At 37.1% G+C, this 23,723-nt stretch overlaps 1 protein-coding gene across 3 annotated transcripts in view; it reads right to left on the bottom strand.

Annotated features, from left to right (window-relative positions):
* The window catches only part of ATG10 (autophagy related 10), a 292,922-nt gene that overhangs the window by 6,525 nt on the left and 262,674 nt on the right, over nucleotides 1–23,723 (bottom strand). Inside the window, exon 6 of one of the 3 annotated variants that reach the window (XR_001002005.1) lies at nucleotides 6,341–6,426. The exons of the other annotated variants lie outside the window; for them this stretch is intronic. The gene's annotated coding sequence lies outside the window, so the exon portion shown is untranslated. The remainder of the gene's footprint in view (nucleotides 1–6,340; nucleotides 6,427–23,723) is intronic. 3 annotated transcript variants of the gene reach the window in all.

The following is a 23,723-nucleotide window of genomic DNA, read 5'->3' as shown; positions in this document are numbered from 1 at the left end:
CCGTGTTAGCCAGGATGGTCTCGATCTCCTGACCTCATGATCCGCCCGTCTTGGCCTCCCAAAGTGCTGGGATTACAGGCTTGAGCCACCGCGCCTGGCCAGTCTACAGCATTTTAATATTCATTTTTCCTCAAAGAACATAAAACAGTCATATTAGCATTTAAGGTTATGTTCTAATAGAGTAAAATGCATGGCAATGCTCATTTAAAACACTTTTTAAAATAATTGAGACTTTCATGCCTTTGAAGAGCTTTTAGAATAGCTTGAGCATTTCTTTAATGCAGGTTTGGCCATCTTTAAAAAATTCTTTATCCTTTACTATATTGAGACCTTATATTTATATAATTAAATAGAATATATTAAAATGAATGATGGTCTTTAAAAATCACAAGTTTAAATTTATTAATAAATTGGATTTTAAAATAAAAATTATATTGTTTTGGCAAAATGCTTTTGGTTTAAAAGAATCAAGCCTATACTATGCTGATCACCTTAATATAGGAGTTATGAGATATATTTATGTAATCTTTTAGAATAACTTTATAAATTAATAACAATAGAAGTGGACTTCCAGCTGTGATAGAATAAAGAGGTCAGCAAATACTCTTCCCAGAAAATAAGTATAAAAATGAACACAATTGTCAAAAACAAACCATTTTTGGGTCCTGGAAATCAACCAAGGGCAAATATAAAATCTGATAAGTGTTTAGTTCATGATAATCTGCTAAACTTCAAGTTAGAAACAGAGGGAATCTGAAGCGTTCTTGCCTGGAAGTACTTCCATATCCCCTCCTCCTCTTCCCCAATGTCCCCAGCCACTCCATCAACCAAAGTTTTACCAGAGCAGTCTGGCCATAAGAGCCAATAATTGTGTAGCCAGAGGGGCTGGCCTGATTTCCAAAAGACAGCTAAAACTGTTGCTCAGCAGCACTGACAATAAAAAATAGCAAAATAGGTACTAAATGAAAAGAAAAGGTTGCAGTCCCAGTTGAGGCAAGCAGCAAACTACCAGTATTTTAATGGGGACATTCTGGAAGTAAGACAGCCACGGAAGGGGTAGATAAATTCTCCAGGCATCACTGGCTGATGAGAAGGGGATGTTCAGTGGAGACACGAGAAGGCCTGATGGGATGTAAGAGCTAAGGCCAACATGAATACTACTTGCATGAATACTACTTGAATTTTCAGTGTGTTCCCAATCCACGTACACATTCATTGGCAAAATGAAAAGGCATTATAGGCTTGAGGTATGTGAGCACAATTTCTGTCCAATCATTGGCCAACCTGCAAGCTTTACAGACATAGCTGGATAACCCTGAGGAAGGCAGTCTAAAAAATAAAAATAAGAATTAAAAAACCAATAGCAAAGACATCAATGGCCACACTTACAGAGAAAAAAAAATCTGCAGATAAAGCCTAGGAAAGTTATTAACCAAACAAAAACAACAGCAACAACAAGAAAAAGACAACCCTCAGGAAAAAATACTGGAATCCAGAATTGCTGCAATATATTATCTAAAATGTCTAGTTTTCAAAGGAATTTTATGTGACATGCAAAGAAACCAAAAAGTGGGGTTCATACTGGGGGAAAAGTCATTATTAAAAACCGACACTGAGTAGACTCAGATGTTGGATTTACAAATAATTCAAAGCAGGTATTATAAATATGTTCAGTGAATTAAAGAAAACTAGAATTAAAACAGAAAAATTATGACAATGGCTCTGCAAATCGCTAATCTCCATAGAGGAATACAAACTATAAAAAGAACTAAATAGAAATTCTAGAGTTGAAAAGTACAATACCAGAAACAAAAAATTCACTAGATGGACTCAATAGTAAATATGAGACAGCAGTAGAAAGAATTAGTGGATTTGAAAGTATATTAACAGAAAGCATTCAATGTGAAGAAAAGAGAAGAAAAAATTGAAGAAAAATGAGCCTTAGACATCTGTGGTATAACATCAATTGTACCAGAATACATATAATAGTAATCTGAAAAAGAGAAGGAGAGAAAAGGGCAGGCAAAATAGCTGAAGAAATACTGGCTAAAATTTTCTATACTTTGATGAAATACATTAATCTACAGATCCAAGAAGCTCAACAAATTCTAAGTAGAAATATAAAAAGACCCACAGTAGACACATCATAGTCCAATAGCTGACAGCCAAACACAAGGAGAAAGTCTTAAAAACAGCAAGTGAGTCCTTTAGGACTCATCACATAAAGAGGAATAACAATTCAAAAACAGGTGACTTCTTATCGGTCCAGATAGGAGCAGAATGACATATTCAGAGTAATGAGGGAAAAAACCTGAACTGTCAACCAAGAATTCGACATTCTTCAGAAATGAAAGTAATATAAATATATTCCCAGGGAAACAGACTGAGAGAATTCCTTGCTAGTAGATTTGCCTTATAAGATATACTAAAGAAAGTCCTTCTGGAAATAACACCAGAGTGTAACTCAAATCTACAGGGAAAAATGAAAAGTGTCATAAATGGTGAATATAAAAGACTAAGTACTTTCTCTTTTCTTAATTTTTTTTAAAGAGACATAAGATTATATAAGCAAAAATCGTAACACTGTAGTGTTGAGTTTATAACATAAATGTAATATACATGACAATAATGGTACAAAGGAAGGGGAAAGAAATGAAAGCATATTGAACAAAGTTGCTATATTTTATTTTTTCAATAATTTTTTTAAGTTTTTTTTTTTTTTTTTAAGATAAAGTCTCACTATGTTGCCAGGCCAGTCTTGAACTCTGAACTCATCAATCCTTCCATCTCCCAAAGTGCTAGGATTATAGGTATGAGCCCCCATACCTGGCCCAAAGTTGCTATCTTTTACCAGAATTAAGTCAGTATTGACTGAGCATGGTGGTTCACGCCTGTAATCCCAGTACTTTGGGAGGCTGAGGCGGGCAGATCACTTGAGGCCAGGAGTTCAAGACCAGCCTGGCCAACATGGCAAAAACTTGTCTCTACTAAAAATACAAAAATTAGCTGGGCGTGCTGGCAGGCGCCTGTAGTCCCAGATACTTGGGAGGCTGAGGCAGAAGAATCGTTTAAACCCAGAAGGCAGATGTTGCAGTGAGCGGAGATTGTGCCACTGCACTCAGCCTGGGCAACAGAGTAAGACTATCTAAAAAAAAGTTCAGTATTAAGTTGTGCCTGTGTTGTTAGAATATTAGTAAGCATGTTTTTGAGAGCATATGGAACCCAAAAGCTTTTTCTTGTTGTGAAGCAAATCCTTTAAGTACGTTGTTAATCATGAGCACTCTTCTAGCAATGTGTCAAAAGCATCCATAATTAATTTACATGGTTAAATTGTACTTGCTTCAATACTCGATGCTTTCTAAAATGTATCAGTTTCTTTTAGTTGTGGCGAATTAGCCAAATCATTAATTACTTTTCAAACACAAATTGAAAATTAATTTTTAGAATATTCCAAATAAATCCTTGTTTCTAAATATATAGGACTACTGAATATAAACACTTGAGTTATGAAGAATGCAATAATGATCATATGATATAGAAAAATAACAAGTTTCCTTTATGTGACTAGAATTCATATATTATATCATTCACTCATTTATTAAACATTAAATCTTGTCTGATAATTTTAAATTGATTTAAGCCTAAATCAAGTCAATGGGTCTGTAAGTGAAAAATGTGGTTAATCCTGTGGAGATCTTAATGCTGCAGAAATCACAGAATTCAAAAGTTAGCATAGTGACCTGAGCCGATACTATTTTTTCAGTCACATTCAATCAGGTGATTCTGCAACCCAGCAATTTGTATTCAGAGAAAGTAGAGTAGAGAATTTACAAGTAATTTGAGGCATGTTATCAGTGCAGACAATCAATGTAGATAACATTCTCCAAAAGCCATTATTTTCCAATGGAGATTCTGTAAGGTTTATGCTATCAAGAAAGATTATCTGTATTTTCTACTATTTTCCTTCAAACAGCCGGAATCAAAGATGAAAGCAGTCATTAGTTGGTTTAGGAATTACGTGTTAGAGTTTTTTTAAAAAAATCTAAACTCTACTCCTTATTTGTTTAACATACCCTTTTCAGAGATGGAAGAACATCAAAACCATTGGGATCCTTTTAGTGACATTTCTTAGATCGATTCAGGAGGTAAATTCATGTGGAAGTGCTACCATCTGCTGTCAGTAATAATGAACTGAGCAAATCTGCACTGAGAAAAATGTCCGTGTGGAAATACACACTGCCAATGAACTGTGTTAGGCTTACAACTTAAACACTTCTACTGGAACCAAGTTCTGCTAAATGGTTTTCCATGAAAATAGAAATGATGGGTCAGCTTTCTATCTCTGTAACTCCAGAGAAGTTATATAGGCATATTTCCTCATGAAATTTAATTTAGCAATGGTTAAATGTCTCATAAAATAAGTCTGACAAGAATACTGTGAATTGGTTTTAGAACTATTAGATGTGACTATCACAAGGAAATGATAATACTGCACCTTCATTCTTACACGTAATAAATATGATGAGTTACTTGGTTCATTTCTTAATTTTCTTGGCTCTTTGGGAGGGCACAAATATAATTTCACACATTAAGCTTTCATCCAGTTTCATATTTAGACTGATCAAATTTGCCTTCCACGCTGGGCATATTCCTTAGAAATGAAGACAGGTATCTCCCTCATGCTAACCCCTCAAGCAGGGGAAGGCAAATGACTACCCAGCATCTGCAGTATCAGGCACTGGATTAAGTGCTTTACATGGCCACCTACCACAATAACTCTTTGAAGGAGGCTTTATTATTGCCACTTGAGAGAACAGGTTTAGAGAGATTCTGCGTAAGGTCATCCATGTACTGAGGGGCAGAGCACCTACATACCTCCTAAGAGCACACACTTACACTGCACCTCCTCGTGCCCTCCGACCAGAATTGGTGTCTAGGATAGTTCCTGACTTCCAACCTCTAGTCTACTCTTCAAAAATCTATGTATTGATTTTAAAATCACGTGTTTTCATAAAATTATAAGAGCAATACACACAGGGAGTTCAGAAAATACCAAGAATAAAGAATAAAAGCAAGCTAATCTCAAACAGCCCAACTCAGGTTTAATCACTGGTGAATTTCCTTTCAGACCTTTTTATACGCACATTTATACTTTCGGTTGCTTGTTATTCACTGAACAGATATTGAATTGTTGGCCCTACCATGTGCCAGTCCCTACCATGTGTCTTTTGTTGATCCTCTTTAGGTATCTTTGTCCTCTGTTTTACTAACTTCTGCATTTACCTTTATTATTTGCCTCCATATGTTTTTGTTTGGGTTTATTTTGTTTTTCTTAATTTTTTATATTTCCATAGGTACTTAAAAGGTTATACATAAAGAATATGTAATCGTCAGCGCTGGCTACCCTGTTCTACGTTTCATTAGATTAAGCTAGTTATTTGTGTTGTCCATATGTACATCCTTGTTTGCTTGATTTATTAATTTCTAAGAGAAATTTAAATCTCCCCTATAACAGTTGATTTGCCCATTATTGTTTGTCAATTGCAGTTGGTCAATTTTTGCTTTATATATCTGGAAGCTGTGATATTTAAATGTATAGACATATATCTTCTTAGAGAATTGAAACTTTAATATGAAGTGATCATATTTATCTCTAATATGCTTTCTGCCAAAAAAGGATTCTTACGTGATATTAATATAGCCACATCAGCTTTCTATTTATATTATTCATTAAAAAAATCGTTCGGCTTCTTGTCTTTCTGCATCCTTATGTTTAAGATTTTTCTACAAAAAGAACATAGATGGATTTTTAAACATCCACCTTTACAATCTGTCTCATAAGTGGGGTATTTAGTTCACTTACAGGCTTTGCGATTACTGATACAATTTGATTTCACTTTTTTTCCATCTTATTGTAGACTTTTTACTCATTCTATTTTTAATGTTTCTTCCTTTCCTTTTCTTTTTTTTCCTCTTCTGTTTCCTTCTTTCAGATGGACTAAGTGTAGGATTACAAATTTTTTCTCACTGCTTTTTCTCTTTTTATTAGCTTGAAAAATTACATACTATTAATATATTCCTAAACATTTAGTGGTTATCCTTAAATTTTAAAATAGCTATTTCACTTAATAAAATCTACAATTATTCTGTATCTTTATCTTCTTCCCAAACAATTCAAGTACCTTAATACTCTGATCACCCCTTACTGATTTATGTACTACTGTTGTCTAGTATTTCTGCTGTATCTACTTTTTGTTAACCCCAGAAAGTAGATATTATTAGTACTTTATAGTTCAATGTTTGTTAAAATTAACCCACATTTTACTATTCCTTTGCTTACCATTTTCCCCTATATCTCAGCGTCCATTCTGGCATAATATTCTTTGTCATTGAAATATGTCCTTCAGAACACCCCTTGGTGAAGATCTGTAGGTAGTAAATTGTCTAATCCTGTGAATGCTTTATGTTGCCCTCATTTTTGAAAAATAGGTTTTCGTAGGTATAAAATTCTAGTTACCATGATTTTTTTTTTAGCACTTGGATTATATTATCCCATTTTCTTCTGGCTTCCATTTATTCTGGGTAGAAGTCGACTATCAGTCTAATTGTCATTCTCTTTAAGATCTTCTCTTTCTCTCTACTGTTTCACTGTTACGTGCATAGGTGTGGATTTCTTTTTTTTTTTTTTTTTTCAGACGGAGTCTCGCTCTGTCGCCCAGGCTGGAGTGCAGTGGCCGGATCTCAGCTCACTGCAAGCTCCGCCTCCCGGGTTTACGCCATTCTCCTGCCTCAGCCTCTCGAGTAGCTGGGACTACAGGCACCCCCCACCTCGCCCGGCTAGTTTTTTGTATTTTTTTAGTAGAGACGGGGTTTCACCATGTTAGCCAGGATGGTCTCGATCTCCTGACCTCGTGATCCACCCGTCTCGGCCTCCCAAAGTGCTGGGATTACAGGCTTGAGCCACCGCGCCCGGCCTATGGATTTCTTTTCGTTTTTCATTGTGGGGATTCACTGAGCTTCCTGAACCTAAATATCAGTGCCTTTTCAACAATTCTGGAAAATTCTCAGCATCAGCTCTTTGAATATTGCCTCTCCTTCATTCTCTCTAACCTCTGCTCCTAAAACTCTTATTAGACGTGTTCGTCCTCCTCTATCCTTTGTCTTTCTTAACCTGTAATCATACTTACTATTTCTTTCTCATTTTTTGCTGCAATGTATACAATTCTTCATTACATTAATGCTCTCTTTAACTGTACTTATGTGCTTCTTAGAATAGACATTACGTACTTTTCTTTCTAAAAGTTCTGATTAATTCTTAAATTTGCTGATCATTTTCCATAGTCATCTTCCTATGTCATTTTCAATATTTTTATCCATTTAAAAAAATATGTTCAATATATGTATATCTTTACACTGAATAATTTCAGTATCTGGATTTGTGGGTCTGCTACTAGTTTGTTGTCTGCTGGCCCTCATTCATAATGGTTCCTTATGAATTCTGTATTTTTCTTACTGTGACCTTATAGTACGACTACAAATATGGTAATTCTTTGAGGCCTAACATTAAAAGTGCATCCAACCAAATTTATATACACTTCTGCCTGGTACCCAGGAGGAATTCCAGTTCCATGACTTCAGGGTAAGCCTGTGTTTAGAAATTTTCTGGGGAGATATCTTTTCTCCTTTTATCTGTTTTGTACATAGCAAGGTAGAGAGAGGCAAATGGAGGGGAGAGAAAAACATTTTTAGTATATAAAGAATGATGGGGAAGAGGCTATTTTAGGTAAGTAAGGGAAGGTCTAATTGCAGAGGTAACAGTTGAGCAGACCCCTGACCAAGAGAGGAGCAAGCCATGCACTTCTTTGGGAAAAAGAGTATATCCAGCTTGAGAACACCAACTGCAAAGACCCTAAAACCCTAGGGCAGAAGGGGGCTTGGAATGTTCAAAGAATGACAAGAGCAGCCTGGCTGGTCGGGTGAAATGAAGAGGGGTAACAGTGGAAGTAAGGCCAGAGAGGGAGCCAAGATGCAGGATCATGTAGTGTCTCATATGCATGGAAAGAACTTGGGGTTTTACTCTGAGTGTGATGGGGAGAGTGTGGAAGATTCTGAACAAAAAAGTGATACATTCTGATTTACATTTTAAAATGTTACCTTGATATTGTAGAAGGGCAAGAGGGAAAGCAGAAAAAGCAGTTAGGAGGTTACTGTAGCAGCTCAGACAAAATATAATGACTTATACAAGGCAACAGTAGTGTGAGGAAGAACAATCAGATTTGGATTTACTTTGAAGGTAGAGCCAACAAGATTTGCTAAAGGATTTGATATGCTGTATAAGAAAAAGCCAACGATGACACCAAGGTGAAATGCCTTTTCACATTTTCTTGACAATTTGTCTATTCAGGTTTTATGGAGTTTTCTTATTAATTTATATTAGCTACTTAACATATTTTGGGATATTGATCTTTTTCATTCATTCAGCCATCACTGCGGGCTATGCACCTGGTTAAATGTTAGTTACAGCACAATGAATAAACAGATAACCTCTGCTGTCATGAAAGTTGCTGAAATACCCCAATTTTTTTTCCTTCCAAATTGTTATTTCTCTTTAAATTTTGTTCATGATGACTTGGCAATGTGGAATGTAATGTTAGATAATTAAATCCATAACTTTTCTCCTTTGTTATTTCTTTTTGTAAAAGTTTTATGGATATATAATACTTGTACATATTTATGCGGTGCCGGGGATATTTTGATACAAGCATACAATGTGTAATGGTCAGTCTGAGTAACTGGTATAGCCATCATCTTAAACCTTTATCACTTCTTTGTGCTGGGAACATTCCAAATCTACTCTTCCAGTTATTTTGAACTATCCAATAATTATTTCTTAAGTCACCTTATGGTGCTAACATGAGATCTTACTCTGTCTATCTATTTTTACACCCATTAACCAACCCCTTTTTATCTGCCCTCCTCACTACCCTTCCTAGCCTCTAGTAACCACTACTATATTCACTTTCTCCATGAATCAATTTTTTTAGCTTCCTCATATGAGTGAGAACGTGCAACAGTTGTCTTTCTTTGCTTGGCTTACTTCACTTAATATGATGTCCTCCAGTTCCAGGTTAATAGCATCCAGGTTAGTGCAAATGATAGATTTTATTTTTTTAATGGGTGACTAATATTCTATTGTGTACATATACCACATATTCTTTATCCATTCTCTTTATGGACACTTAGGTTGATTTCCTATCTTGACTGTTGTGAATAGTGCTGCAGTAAACATGGGAGTGCAGATATCTCTTTCACATGCTGATTTCCTTTCTTTTGGATATATACCCAGCAGTAGAATTGCTGGATCATGTGGCATTTCTATTTTTAGTTTTTTTAGGAGCCTCAATACTGTTCTCCATGGTGGCTGTGCTAACTTACCTTCCCACCAACAGTGTATGAGCATTCCCCTTTCTCTACATCCTTGGCAGCATTTGCTATTTTCTGTCTTTTTGATAATAGCCATTTTAACTGGAGTGAGATGATATTTCATTGTGGTTTTGGTTTGTATTTTCTTGATGATTAGTGATGTTGGGCAATTTGTCATATATCTTTTAGCCATTTGTATGTCTTCTTCTTAAAAATGTCTATTCAGATCTTTTACCCATTTTTTAACTTGGATTATTTGGGGTTTTTTTGTTTTTGTTTTTGGTATTGGCTTGAGTTCCTTATATATTCTGATTATTAATCACTTGTCAATTGAAGAGTTTGCAAATATTTTCTCCCATTCTGTAGGATATCTCTTCACTTTGTTGATCTTTCCTTTGCTGTGCAGAAGCTTTGGACCCAATATTTATATACAGTTTACCATTAAACTACTTGGTGTTCCCCAAACACACTGCTTCTTCTTACCTACAGGCCTTTGCACATGCTGTTCTCTCTGCCTGGAATACCCTCTGTCTCTCCTTCACCACTAATCCCTGACCAATCAGGTCCCCTCCATCTGTGTTCCCACTGTATCCCATGCCTAAGTCTACTGCTAATTCCACACTGTTCCATATAGGCAACAGACCGTTTATAAAAGTCTTCCTCTACTACTCTTTAATTCCTTGAGGGCAGAGGAAGTATTCTGATTACTATTTTCATCTTAGCATCCCAGGTTAGTGCCTTTTATCTAGCAGGTACTCAATAAACATTTGTGGAATTTATCACATAGACAAAGACAGCCTATTATGCCAAAGTAAGTTATTAATGGCTTATGCTGCCTGCTCCAAAAAGGGAAATATTTGTGTGGAGGGCACCCATAGCCCCTACGTCACTGTATGGACACCATTCTCTCCTCGGCACAAAACTGGAGACAGCACCTACTTTACAGAAGTTCCAAGATAAGATAAAAACTTCAGTACCTGTTTTCTCAAATATTTCTTCCAATGTGTATCTAAGAACAAAGGAGAGGATTTGAGGGCATGGTTAGGATAACCCTCTACATGTAATTTACTTTAAAAAATTATGTCAATTATGCAATATATTCTAAATTCTATCTATTGGCTTCCACATTAAGAAATAGTATCTTATTTTACCATTGTGGAAAATTGATGTACCAGAATTAAAATGAATGCATATTTTAATTCTGTGAGTTTGCCTACTCCTTGCCATACCACTGCATCCCCCTAAGGTATGTTACCCAGATTAAGAAGCAGCTCAAATACTACCAAAATACATACCTTCCTACTTTACTCCCACCTTTGTTACTCCATATGTTTTTTACTCATGCATTCCGTAAACATCACTGAATACGTATTATAAGTAAGATTCCATGCTAAACACTCATACATATATCCATCCATCTGCTCATCCATTTATTCAACAAATATTAATGGAGGACATTCTATATGCCAGGCACTTTTCTAGACTCTACAAATATTTGCACACTAAAGACAGAAGCAAAATTTGTTCTCATAGAATTTACATTCTAGTTTTAAGTACTAGAAATACATAAAACAGCAGCTCATTCTCTTTAATTCATGAGGTTTACAGTCCAGTTGCACCTGCAATACTACAAGTCTTGAATTGTACCTCTAGAGGAAAGAGTCCTAAAGGTAAAATACTCATGTCCCAGCCCCTGAATGAAAAAGCAGATCCCTAGTGAGAATAGCAGAGATGGCTGATGGCTGGGCAGTTGTTAGAGGTGGGGTGGGCGGTAGGTAATAGGACTGTGACCAGGAAAAGCTGCTAAGAAAGACTCCTTCTGTGGCAGCAACTAATTTCACCATTTGGAGGGAAGGCACGGGGAGTCCTCACGCTTCCAGAGAAGACCATGTAGGGATCACAGTGGCACTAGCAAAAAATGAGACACTCCCTGCTATAAGATAGAGGGTGTTCCAAGGACAATCTGAGGTGTCTGAGGGCCACAGAGGAGCTCACCAGTAAAATAAAGGAAAACTTTGATGCAGAGGTGGCCCAGGCCTGAGGCCCCATGGATGGAAAGACCTTGTTCCCTGGGATGATACTCCTGGTAAGATCCTGCTTGCCTGAAACTTAATCACTATTTCCTTAAAGCAGATCTAATGCTTGCTGTATGATTTCAATCGTGTGCTTTCTGTAACACTGTGTTGAGTGGCTACAGTTGGAAACGTCAGTCTGTACAGCAGGATGTATATTTTCATGAGCTATGAGAGATCTTGAGTCAAATGAAATTTGGTATCTCCTCTCCCCTCCCCATACTCTATTAGGGCATCGACCATTCAAGGATGACAGAAATAACTGTTATATATGATAGGTTGGTTGTGATCCTGGCTACTCAAAGGTACAAATCCAGGAAAATATGAGAATTCAAAGAAAGGAGAGGTCACTTCTGATTCAGGGAGAGAGAGTGCAGCAAAAACTTTTCTTTCTTTTTAGAAGGAATCTTGCTCTGTCACCCAGGCTGAAGTGCAATGTCGTGATCTCGGCTCACTGCAACCTCTGCCTCCCGGGTTCAAGTGATTCTCCTGCCTCAGCCTCCAGACTAGTTGGGACTACAAGTGCATGCCACCATGCCTGGGTAATTTTTGTATTTTTAGTAGAGACGGGGTTTCATCATGTTGGTCAGGTTGGTCTCAAACTCCTGACCTCAGGTGATCCGCCTGCCTTGGCCTCCCAAAGTGCTGAGATTACAGATGTGACCCACCGCGCCCAGCCAAGACTTCTTAAAGATACAGTATTTAATCTGGCACAGACCTTAAAGGACGGGCAGGACTCAGGGAGGAGAAGAGCAAAGTGTGGCCATAGAATATAAGCCAGAAATAGCCTACTCCAAGTTTAATGGGAAAGAGTTAAGAGAGATATACCAACTTCTATCTTTTAGGTAAGACTGAGAAGTTTAGTAAATTTGGAGAAGAAAAATTGCCTATTTTTGTTTGTCTGGCTTTGTTGGTGTTGGTGTTAAATGATTGAGGCAATACCTTTATGATCCAAGAATTTTCTGAACGTAGTCAAGACAGAGGCAAGGTGTGAACAGCAAGCAATCTTATAGTTTTAAAAAAGGAAAAAAAAAGGGGGGGGGAGAAGAAATACCAGTTCAGATTTCCATCTCTCATAAGTATATGAGAACATACATAGAAAAAATGTGAGAAAATGTTTAAGAAAAAAAATATGTGGGAAAGAAACAAAAGTCTCATCTAAGTACCCAGAAAGATCAGCAAGTTCCTCCTCATTTCTAGGATGAAGAGAGGAAGACAAGTGAGCCACACTTTGCTCCAGCTGCCCCTGTTGACATTTTGTGGCCTGTTAATTAGGAAGAAACATCTAATGGTGTTTGGGAAAGTGGTTTAAGCAACAACAACAAACAAAAAACCAGTTCATCAAATTCATATGCTACACAGACACCACCAGGCTTTCTAGAATTTTTATTAAAAATTACAGACATCACAGCAATGATTCTCAGATACCACCTCCTCTACTAACAAAACCTTCTTTCATGGCTCCATAGAGAGCCCAGAAACTAATTCTGCCACCCCTGCATAAATCTACAAAGGGCTCCCTCCCTGGGCTTCTGATAGTCCCAACTCCAACTCCGGGATTAGAGAGCAGAATCTGAATATATTTATAGAGTCTATATGGGTTGTTGCTTTAAGCAAGACTATTAATATGCCAGAACTCCGAGTTCCCAAACTTATTCAGTTATCAATTTGTTGTACATAATTTAATCTCTTTGTATTTTGATATGCAAACTGGAAAATGTACTGCTGATACTTCACAGGGTGAAATGGAGATAACCACCAAGACCATTATAAAGCTTGCTAGGGGAAAATCAGGAGCTTATGTAAATGTCTATTAATTAAACAGTCATGGCTGCACAACTAGGTCAGGCATGATGATAAGACTGAACAACCCACCCCAGTCACCAGCCTCAAGAAGAAGAAATGAACATTTAGTCCTAATAGCACTTGTTGCAATTTACAAAGAGTCTTAAATTGTAATATTCCGTAACATAACAAGAGTAGCATCTTTCAGACCATCCTCAAATAATTCTTTGATAGAACATAAACTTATTAGAGTCAACAGCCAAAAACAAAACAAAAAAGCAAGTCAATTACTAATGAAGAACTTGTAAAAAGCTAATCAAAGCTCTCATCCAGAGAAAATGAGAAAATCTGAGGCTTAGAATGATTTTGTATATTGATGAGATTTTATATAGCGTCACAGAAAGAAAAATAAAACAGATTTAAATGAAGACAAAAAGGATTCCAAGTCTCTATTTAAAAGCCTTGTTATGTTCCATATCAATGTTTTCATTAAAATGTTTTGTTCCAGTAAAAACATCCACTTTAAAAAAAAAATGCCTGACAGGAGGTGCTGTCATTGGAGGATCCTGTCAATTCCTTTGTCTCTCTAGTCAAACCCCTAAGTGTGCAGAGGGGCAGAAAGAACATTTAATCAGCCCTCACCTGAGGGTGACAGTGTGGTGGATAGTGGAGAATAGAGGACTACAATTATTTTTCTCCATGTCAATGGAAAAAACAATCATTTTGTTTGTTTGTTTTGAGAATAAAAAACCTAGTCCAAAGATATAGAGAAGAATCCCAAGAAGGATGTCACATTAAAGATGAAGAGACAGAGAAGAAAACAGTGGGAGTAAAGTCTGAGGAGTAGTAAGCAATACAAAAGCAGAGCAGATTTCTCAGAGTGTGATCCCAGGACCATCAGAATCATTTGGGGTTGCCTGTTGACCATGTAGTTTCCTGGGACCCAGTCCAAATCTGTGATCAACTCCCAAGGCAATGATCATGCTCACTAAAGATTGAGGGCCACCTGCTTCCCTATGGGAAAAGGCTAGCTTTCTCCAGCATGAATAGAGGAAAGGAAAGAAGAGAGTCATAATGACAGCTGATTCCAGAAGGAAACACAAGGCACATGGTTTCTGACAGCACCTCCCCACTGTGTGCAAAATAGGAGGCACACCCATCCCCTAGGAGTCTGTGCAGATCAGGTAACTCACGTGTGTGATGCATACTCCAGGAGCGTGCCAGGAAAGCAAAGAGAAGAACTGATGGGCATGATTAAAGTGCAACAGCACAAACATACAATGGGCTACAAATTAAATGTTTATAATTAGTTTAAATTATAAATGCTGCATTCTTCTCCAGTAATACTTTGTTGTCAAAGAAGAATGCAGGAAAGAATTAGGCAGCAGAGCACCTAACGTGTGGGTGATAAGCTTACCAGGGAAGGTGAGTTGGAGCTAGACTGCGGGTATTCCCTTGAAAAGGGAATCGTACAAACAAGTGCATGAGCTGAACATTTACTAGGATTCTCCCTATCTAATAATAATACTAAGAGGTTGACATATAATTATTGTAAAGGTAAGGAAACTGGGGTTTAGAGATGCCAATTAACTTGCCCAAGGTCATCTAACTTTGAGGTTTGATTTCAAAGTACCTGATTTACTTTCCAAATCTTTTCAGAGCTAGCTTGACCTTCAAATACACATAGAGGAAATGACACCCAATTTCTAGCATGTCTCTCCACCTGTCCCTTTCCGGAGGTATTCTGGGGTGTGGAATGCACACGTGGGCAATGGGGTTCAACGTACGAATCTAGGGCAGGGTTTTATGGATGAGCCCAACAGTGGCCCTGCACACCAGGTACTCTAAACCCTGCATCTGCAGAGTGGGCCCTGATACCTGCTCGGTGCTGAGGGCTGTGGGAAACAGAGCAGATGAAGGATCTCTCCCCCAGTATGCTACTTTAGTTTAAGGACTATTTGAGCCAAAGGCAATTCAAACGCAGCAAATTCAGAAAGAGCTCTTTGCCCTCCCCCGTCTGCCTAAAAGTATGACATAAACTTCTCTTTGTGAAGGTGTTCCCCTCCCTTCTCCCATACCTGGAGCAGATCACCCATTATCACCGGACACAGAACGCTGGCACTGAAATGGGTCTGCACAAACAAATCTTACTAAAATCACCCTTATCTTCCATTAGTTTCTCCTCATATTTACCTTCTTATAATCTGTGTCCCTGGAAGCTCAAATCCCTTTTGCTACCTCTTGTGACTTCTCCACAAATTTATCACCCTTTGTTAAAATGGTGTATAAGCAGGCCGGGCGCGGTGGCTCAAGCCTGTAATCCCAGCACTTTGGGAGGCCGAGACGGGTGGATCACCAGGTCAGAAGATCGAGACCATCCTGGCTAACACGGTGAAACCCCGTCTCTACTAAAAACTACAAAAAAAAAAGCTAGCCAGGCGAGGTGGCGGCGCCTGTAGTCCCAGCTACCCGGGAGGCTGAGGCAGAAGAATGGCGTGAACCCGGGAGGCGGAGCTTGCAGTGAGCTGAGATCCGGCCACAGCACTCCAGCCTGGGTGACAGAGCGAGACTCCGTCTCAAAAAAAAAAAAAAAAAAAAGGTGTATAAGCTGCAGGGTCTAACTGCTCCTCTGAGTCTCCATGCCTTTTCTGTAAGGGCATGTAAAAACTGAAATGTTATTTTTTATGACTTTTCTCCTGCTAATCTGTTTTTTGTCAATTTAATTTGCAGGCCCTAGGCAGTCAATTACAGGGTAGACAGAAACATTTTTTTTCTCTCCCCTATACAGTAAGAAAGTTGGGGACAGAGAGATGACAGGTAAGGAAGCTGAGGGCAGAGGGGCCTGGGCTTTCTCTGGAACTGCTCTATGTTAACTGCAAAACGATGGAGCATCTGTACCTGGAATTCAAACATGGCACTGGTTCATTTAACTCAGAAGTTCCATGAGGGATAGTCCCATGGGCTGGCAATGCCATCATGTGATTATGAGCTCACACTCTCACTCCTTCATTTAAAACAGTGATGATTAGAATGCTGTAAGAGGGTAAACAAGAACTCAGAGGCACATTTTAAAATTGGAGCCACACAAATATAATATAAACGAAAGAACAATATATCCCAGGGATAATCAGAAGTCAGAAATTTTTATATTTCAGTTCACATTAACAGATAATAGACTGCTTGTGGGTTATTAAAAGGAAGAAATGTGTTGAAAGGGCAATTCCTTAGTCATTTTTAGGCTCAGATCAGAACCTTGGTGATGGTGTCAGACAGTAGGGGTACAGGCTCAATCAGGCGTAACACAGGTGTTTAACGTGATAGGAAAAATATTATGTAGTTAGATGTTATACAAGTGACTGAAAAACTAGAAAGTGAATGTATAAAATGAAGAAAATATACCTGAAAAATATTACCAAAGCAAGTCATGTACTTCCTAATTAGTCTTATGTAAAAACATCAGCCCTAAATCTTTTTGTGTATTTTTAATACTTTCAAAGTCATATTTTAAACCTGGGGAAGAGCATTCCAGGCAGAAAGATGTAAGAGTAAAGACCATTAGAAGGTAGTGAACTAGATGTGTTCAAGAGCAGAAAGGAGGCTATAAGGCTGGAATATTGGGAGAGAGAGAAGACAGCAGAAACCCTGAAGCTGGAAAGGAAGGTAGAGTCCAGTGGCTTGATAGCCCTCGGGAGAGAAGGAGGCTGCCCTCCTGCACTTATTTTAAATGCAACAGAAAGTTTTAAGTGGTTTATGACATGATTTGTTATTCACTTAAAAAAACATCTTGGCTGCTGGGTGAAGAATGAAGGCAAGAAGAGAAAAGAAAGCAAAAGAGGCAGGAGGGAAACTACCATGAAAGCTACTGTATCAAGAAAGAAGGGGCTTGATTAGGGTGAAGACAGCAAAGATGGAGAAAAATAAATGGATTTGAGATATATTGGTGACTAGTAGAAGTTGCAGGGATTGCTAGTAGATTGGCATTAAGAAAAAATCCAAGCTATGCATTAATATATATTACCCAACTAATTTTCACAATTCTATAAAGTAGGTATTCTTCCCATTTTGTAGAAATTTGTTTAGAGGAATGGCTTATCCAAGGTCGTGGAATGCATAAATGATTGAGCCAAGACTTATGTCCAGATCTAAGAACAAAATTAAGTTTTTCCAATGCCAAGCCTGCTAAGACTAAATACAGAACTTCTGTATGAAACAACTTTCAGGTGGTACATTTATTCTATTTTTATCTTAAAGTAAAACAATTGAAAGCCTGCACTTTCCAAGCATTAATTCTTTACTTTTTTTTTTCTATTACATTACATAATGGTGACAATTTTTGACTTAAGTCTATTTCTGAGACACACATTAAACCAAGGACACCACTTTTGAGCTAGGTGTGTTGCAGAATACCCCTGTAAATCAGCAATCAGAAAATTCCAAGATTTCCAAGAATACATTCACAAAACCAGCCTAATTTATTGATAACCAGATACTAATGTCTGGCAACTATCACACAGGAAGATATTTTATGAGCAACACAAAATAAAATATCTATTGCTATCATTACTTTTTAGAATGGTGCTAAATATTATTTTAAAGCAACAGAAAAGAGATGAATCTTCAAGATGATTTTTAAAATACTATAATGCTTCTCTTTAGATAAATATAATCAGTATAAATTTCTAATACTCCAGTTACAGCTATAACTACTAACAGTTTTTTCTTTGTGCTTCTTACCCAACTTTGAATATAAGGATTCCTTTTATTCCCAGAAGCAGATTTCCCAGTGATTTCATTAAGCTAAAATTAGTTTTTCTCTTTAGCTCTCTCCAAAGAGACTCCATGAAGAAAACTCATAAGCATGTGATAATCCCATTACAAAATATGTGATTCTCCTTCTCATAATGAAAAATGTTAAAGATCTGCCCTATAAAAACTTAGCTACTATGAGGCATTTTCCCCACTTTCTAGAATACTAATAATTTAAAACTAAGTAACAAAAAACTATGCTACTAATAGGCTGCAGTATTGAGAAATCATGCGCTCCTACAAATAAACATAATAATGGAGCTTTTCAGAACAATTGTATTCTGGTATTTTGCAAGCAAGTATTAGGAGAGAGAAATAAACTGATACATATGTACAAGAATGACAGCTTCTTATTTTAAAAAAATATTTTATTAAAACTTTAAGCAACTTAATAATGTCAAGATTTTTTAAAAGTATAGTCTAATCCCATTTCCTGATCGTATCAATTTCTTACCTTTCCCTAACTTCTGTTGAAATTTTAAGAGTGTTTTTAATAGTTTGGATCTAGTTCAGTATTTTCTAGACAAGAAAGTCTATGACCTAAAAAGGAGTCTAAGACCCAAAAAGAAAACTCATACCAAAGCTTTCTACATGAACTCCTGAGATGAACCTTAATTTAAAGGTTGAGCTCTGAGCTCACCGTCATTTTCTCCCCAGTGGCCCTTCAGGCCACCAACATTCAACAAAGTTCATGAATGCTTCAGACCAGGACCTCTTAAAGGTTTATTTCTTCTCAAATGTTATTAACAGCTATCTATCTATCTATCTATCTATCATAGTTATGTACACAGTGAATATATAATTTCGTGATTCCATTTTTCCTCTTACCTGTTGACATTTCATATATACTTTTATATATTTTATGTAGTCCTTGTAACTTCCTTTTTAGTTAGATAATTTTCCATCTAGCTGATATATCATAATGGATATTTACATCATTCCATGGTTGGAAATTTAGATTTTCCAGTTTTATACTTTTTTTTTTTGAGACGTTGTCTCGCTCTGTCACCCAGGCTGGAATGCAGTGGTGCGATCTTGGCTCACTGCAACTTCTGCCTCCCTGGTTCAAGCGATTCTCTTGCTTCAGCCTCCTGAGTAGCTGGGACTATAGGAGCATGCCACCACACCCGGATAATTTTTTGTATTTTTAGTAGAGATGGGGTTTCACCATGTTAGTCAGGATGGTCTCCATCTCTTGACCTCATGATTCACCTGCCTCGGCCTCCCAAAGTGCTGGAATTACAGGCATGAGCCACCGCGCCCAGCCAGCTTTATACTATTATAAATTACGCATATATACTATATATTCCTCTTTATGAATTATTTCCTTGTAATAAAAATTTTGGAATGAATAAAAACAGTGGGAATATTTGCATTTCATATTTGTTGATTTGTATGATCACATTTCCCTCCAGAAAGATGAAACTACATTATTGCCACCAATACGAATTGCTTTACTAGTCCCTCACTGTTTTAAGTAGCACTGTCTTAATGTGAGAACTAACCCTTTCTTTGAAATATTTCACAAAAACATCACATAGACTCCATAAAGACTTTAGTCAATTAGCTTAGCCCTTATGCCTCTTTCAACTTGGCTGTAGGCTGCAACCTTCAGGAATTAGTGACCTGATGCAAGAGAACATGCAGAGAAGGGTTAGGGCTCCGGGTGGGGTTGGGCAACTTACTTGAATGTTTATAAACACATTATGTCCCTGGATAATGCCTTTTGAGATTGACCAGTGCAGGGATGAGTAACTTTTCAAAAATAGTTTGCCTAGGTTCCAATCTCTATAAACAGGCCTGCATTATATGACATGAGCTTCCAATGAGCTGGTATAGTCATCCTTTGGTATTCACAGGGATTGCTTCCAGGACCCCCCTACCTCCCTGCCACAGATAGCAAAATCCATGGATATTCAAGTCCCTTACGTAAAGTGGCTAGTATAGTTGGCCCTCCATGTCCGCAGATATGGACATCTGCGGACATGGAGGACTGACTGTACTTTGGTCTTCATGGGCCATGCAAATAAGAAGTCACATTAACTAAAGCTAACAACTTATTCAGATTCTGTGCCAGTTTGTATAAAATATGGCTATAGCATTAACATAACACTTCTCTAAAAAGCTCTATTTTCCTTGGCAAGGGTCTGAAAAATAATATTAAGTGTAAAAACCAGCACACAAAATTATATATTAATTACAGTTTACAACTATGGATACACTGACATGAAACTTACCCAATAAGAAAGTGGCATCCAAACTTTCAACTTGAAGCATGGCATGAAATAAAATTTAAATCAAAATTGTGCCTGTCAAACTCATACAATTAGCAGTAAACACACCTTAGGGCATGCACATTTTCTTCAACACTTATTTTTTTAAGTAGAAAATAGTTCCTTTCTAGCATGTTCCTCCTAAGAGGCTCATTTATTCTTTCCTGTGTTAGCCAGTGCTCCTTCGGTACTGTAAAAGTTGCCATCTCCAGCATGAAGTAAAATTGCCTCAGAGCATCCATCCAAGCCATCCAGCCTCTCCATTTCTGCCTCAGGAAAGGGGTTCACTCAGAAATAGCTTGTTTCACAAAAAGTTCAAGGGACAGATACAGCATCCCTTCAAAGGCAAGGGATCTCTCCTAGGAATTACTCATCAAATTGGGAGTACATGTGTTTTCTTATACACTGACCTTCTCTGTGAAACACTGAAGATATTCCAGTTAAGTTAGTCCACATGAGTCAAATTGACTTTCTGCCACGGGAACCTCAGGCTTCTATAATTTACCTACTTTCTCAGCTTGATGAGGAAGGTATTGTTCTTATAGCTGATACTCAGGAAAACATAAATTATAAAGATAATTTTATGCCTCTGCTTTCACTTATGTCCTTACTCCTTTAAATTAGTGTTTTATTCCAGTGTCTTTGAATTCGTTTGCATCACCTACATTTGAAAAACTTATATCTATATACCCCAGGTACACAAGTTCACCTCTAAAGGTTTTCATTAAATAGTTGCAAATTATATGATTTCCAATGCACTGTACATATTGACAATTTTAAATACAACTATTAATATTACATCATTATCTTAAATGCATTCAATTGAAAATAAACATCCATCATCATTCATTTTAAAATATATGCAATACAATTGGACATTTTATATATTTCTCCTTGAATTCATATCTCTATTGTGCTCCTCTCAAAGAACTTCATCCTAATGTATATTTTATGCTTAAAAGCTTTTTATTGATCATCTTCTTGTAACCAAAACAATATAGAGAGACAAAGGACAAATTTTAAGACAAATTTAAGACAAATTTAAGACAAATTTTAAGACAAATGTTTTAAAATTTCCTGTGGCCATTTTGTTCTATGTTAACTTAGATGTCTGATTGAGTTGTCATAATCATTGCTAGTATTTAATTGATCAAAACAACATAGATATATTATAAAATTTGATAAGCAAATATATAAAGTAAAATATTTTTGGAAATTATGAGTTAATGGCATTATATAGTATTGATACATATTTTTAATAGTACATACATACTTTTTTTCTTTTTTTTAAGACAAGGTCTCACTCTGTTGCCCAGGCTGCAGTACAGTGATGCAGTCATGGCTCCTCACTGCAGCCCTGACCTCTCAGGCTCAAGCTATCCTCCCACCTCAGCTTCCCAAGTAGCTGGGACTCCAGGTGCATGCCATCTATGCCCAGCTAATTTTTGTATTTTTTGTAGAGGCGGGGTTTCTCCGTGTTGCGCAGGCTGGTCTTGAACTCCTGGACTCAAGCAATCCACCTACCTTGACCTCTCAAAGTGCTGGGATTACAGGCATAAGCCACCGCACCCAGCCTATATATACTTTTTATATAGTACATGCTTTTATTCATATATGAATCAATTTAATCCCCACAATAACCTATTACTATAATCCTCATTTTATAGATGTAGAAACTAAGGTAGAGAAAGCGTAAATGACTCCTCAAGGTCACAGAGCTAGCAAACTGAAGAACCTGGATCTATGCACAGATTCTCTGACACAACAGCCCAAGTACTTCACCACTACCCTATATATCCTGACTTAAAAATATTAACTGGGGCCAGGAGTGGTGGCTCATGTCTGTAATCCCAGCACTTTGGGAGGCCGAGGCAGGTGGATCACCTGAGATTGGGAGTTCGAGATGACCCTTGCCAACATGGTGAAACCCCATCTCTACTAAAAATACAAAAATTAGCCGGGTATGGTGGCAGGCACCTGTAGTCCCAGCTACATGGGAGGCTGAGGCAGGAGAATCGCTTGAATCCAGGAGGCAGAGGTTGCAGTGAGCCAAGACTGCACCACTGCACTCCAGCCTGGATGACAGAGACCCTATCTCAAAACAAAAATAATAAAACAAATTTAAATTAAAAATACATATATATGTGTGAATTGGGACCTAGGGATACCTTAAATAAAGAGGTTGCCAAATTTCTCCTTTTTCAGTGTCCCAGCTAAGCAATATGTCATGGTAAGGAATGGATTGCAGATGTCTTTCTTTTGTACACTGGGAGAAAGTAAAAAAGGGGAGGGGAACAAGGAAAATCTCAACCACAGGCGCCTTCTCAAGCAGATGAATTTTACAAGAGGGGGCATATAGGAATAGAAGATCTGGAAATTAATTCCTTTAAAACTATCATGCCCATGTATCTTTGAGAAGTCTTCATGAACCTCCAAGGGTACATATACTCCAGGTTGAATGCCATTGGTTCACATAATCTCTAATACAATACAAATTACAGAAGATTTTGTGAAACATTTCTAATGCTTTAGAAACAAAATTTAATTAAAATTTAAATTATTTTAACTCTTGAATTTTTAAAATGACAGTTAATTTCAATAATTTGAAATGACACAAACGCTAAAGTGTAATAGGATAGTAATAAGCATAACTCTAACCTGCGTCATAGGTTTATAATGATTAGATGTAATGCATGAAAAGATAGCAGGCCAGTAATAGTGCTATGCATAAAATGCTCCCTTCAAAATCTTTATTTGCATTTCTATTACTGAAATCATTTCCTAATAATGAAGTTGCTATAAGAGAAGCTCCATTACTAAGGAATCACTGTTACAGAAACAATGTTATTAAAGTATTGGTATGTACAGAAACTTTTATTAGGAAGATACAAGTTATACATCATTGTAATAAAGCTTCCATTATAATCCTAATTGCATAAAGCTGTGTTTGAGTATAGCAATGCTAGAGCTGTAGGACTTTTAATAAAGTATCAAAATAATGCTTTGGTAATAGGATTGTTTGAAATACTAATACTTCAGGGAAGACTGAACTGAGTAATGGGTGATGTTTATTTCACTGATTATACATAGTCTACCAAGAATTAGAAAGGAAAAAAAGAAGTAAAAAGAACCCTCATGTACCTAGTAACATGCAGTGTGGAAACGTATGTGTTGAAGCATATTCACCAGCTCTCTTTAACATAACAACTACCTATTTCCAATTCACTCATTGGTACAAGATAGCAAGCTGCTAATATGGGCATTTATAACTGTGGTAATTAAAAGATTTGATGTTCAGATCTATAGAGAGCTGGCAATCAAAAAGTTAACACACTTACTTAAATATGCCCACAAATACTCACAC

Source organism: Colobus angolensis, unplaced genomic scaffold, assembly GCF_000951035.1.
Source record: "Colobus angolensis palliatus isolate OR3802 unplaced genomic scaffold, Cang.pa_1.0 Scaffold23, whole genome shotgun sequence".
Taxonomy (NCBI): Eukaryota; Metazoa; Chordata; class Mammalia; order Primates; family Cercopithecidae; genus Colobus; species Colobus angolensis.
The sequence above is the reverse complement of the archived record's forward strand: the minus strand, read 5'-3'. Positions and strand labels throughout refer to the sequence as shown.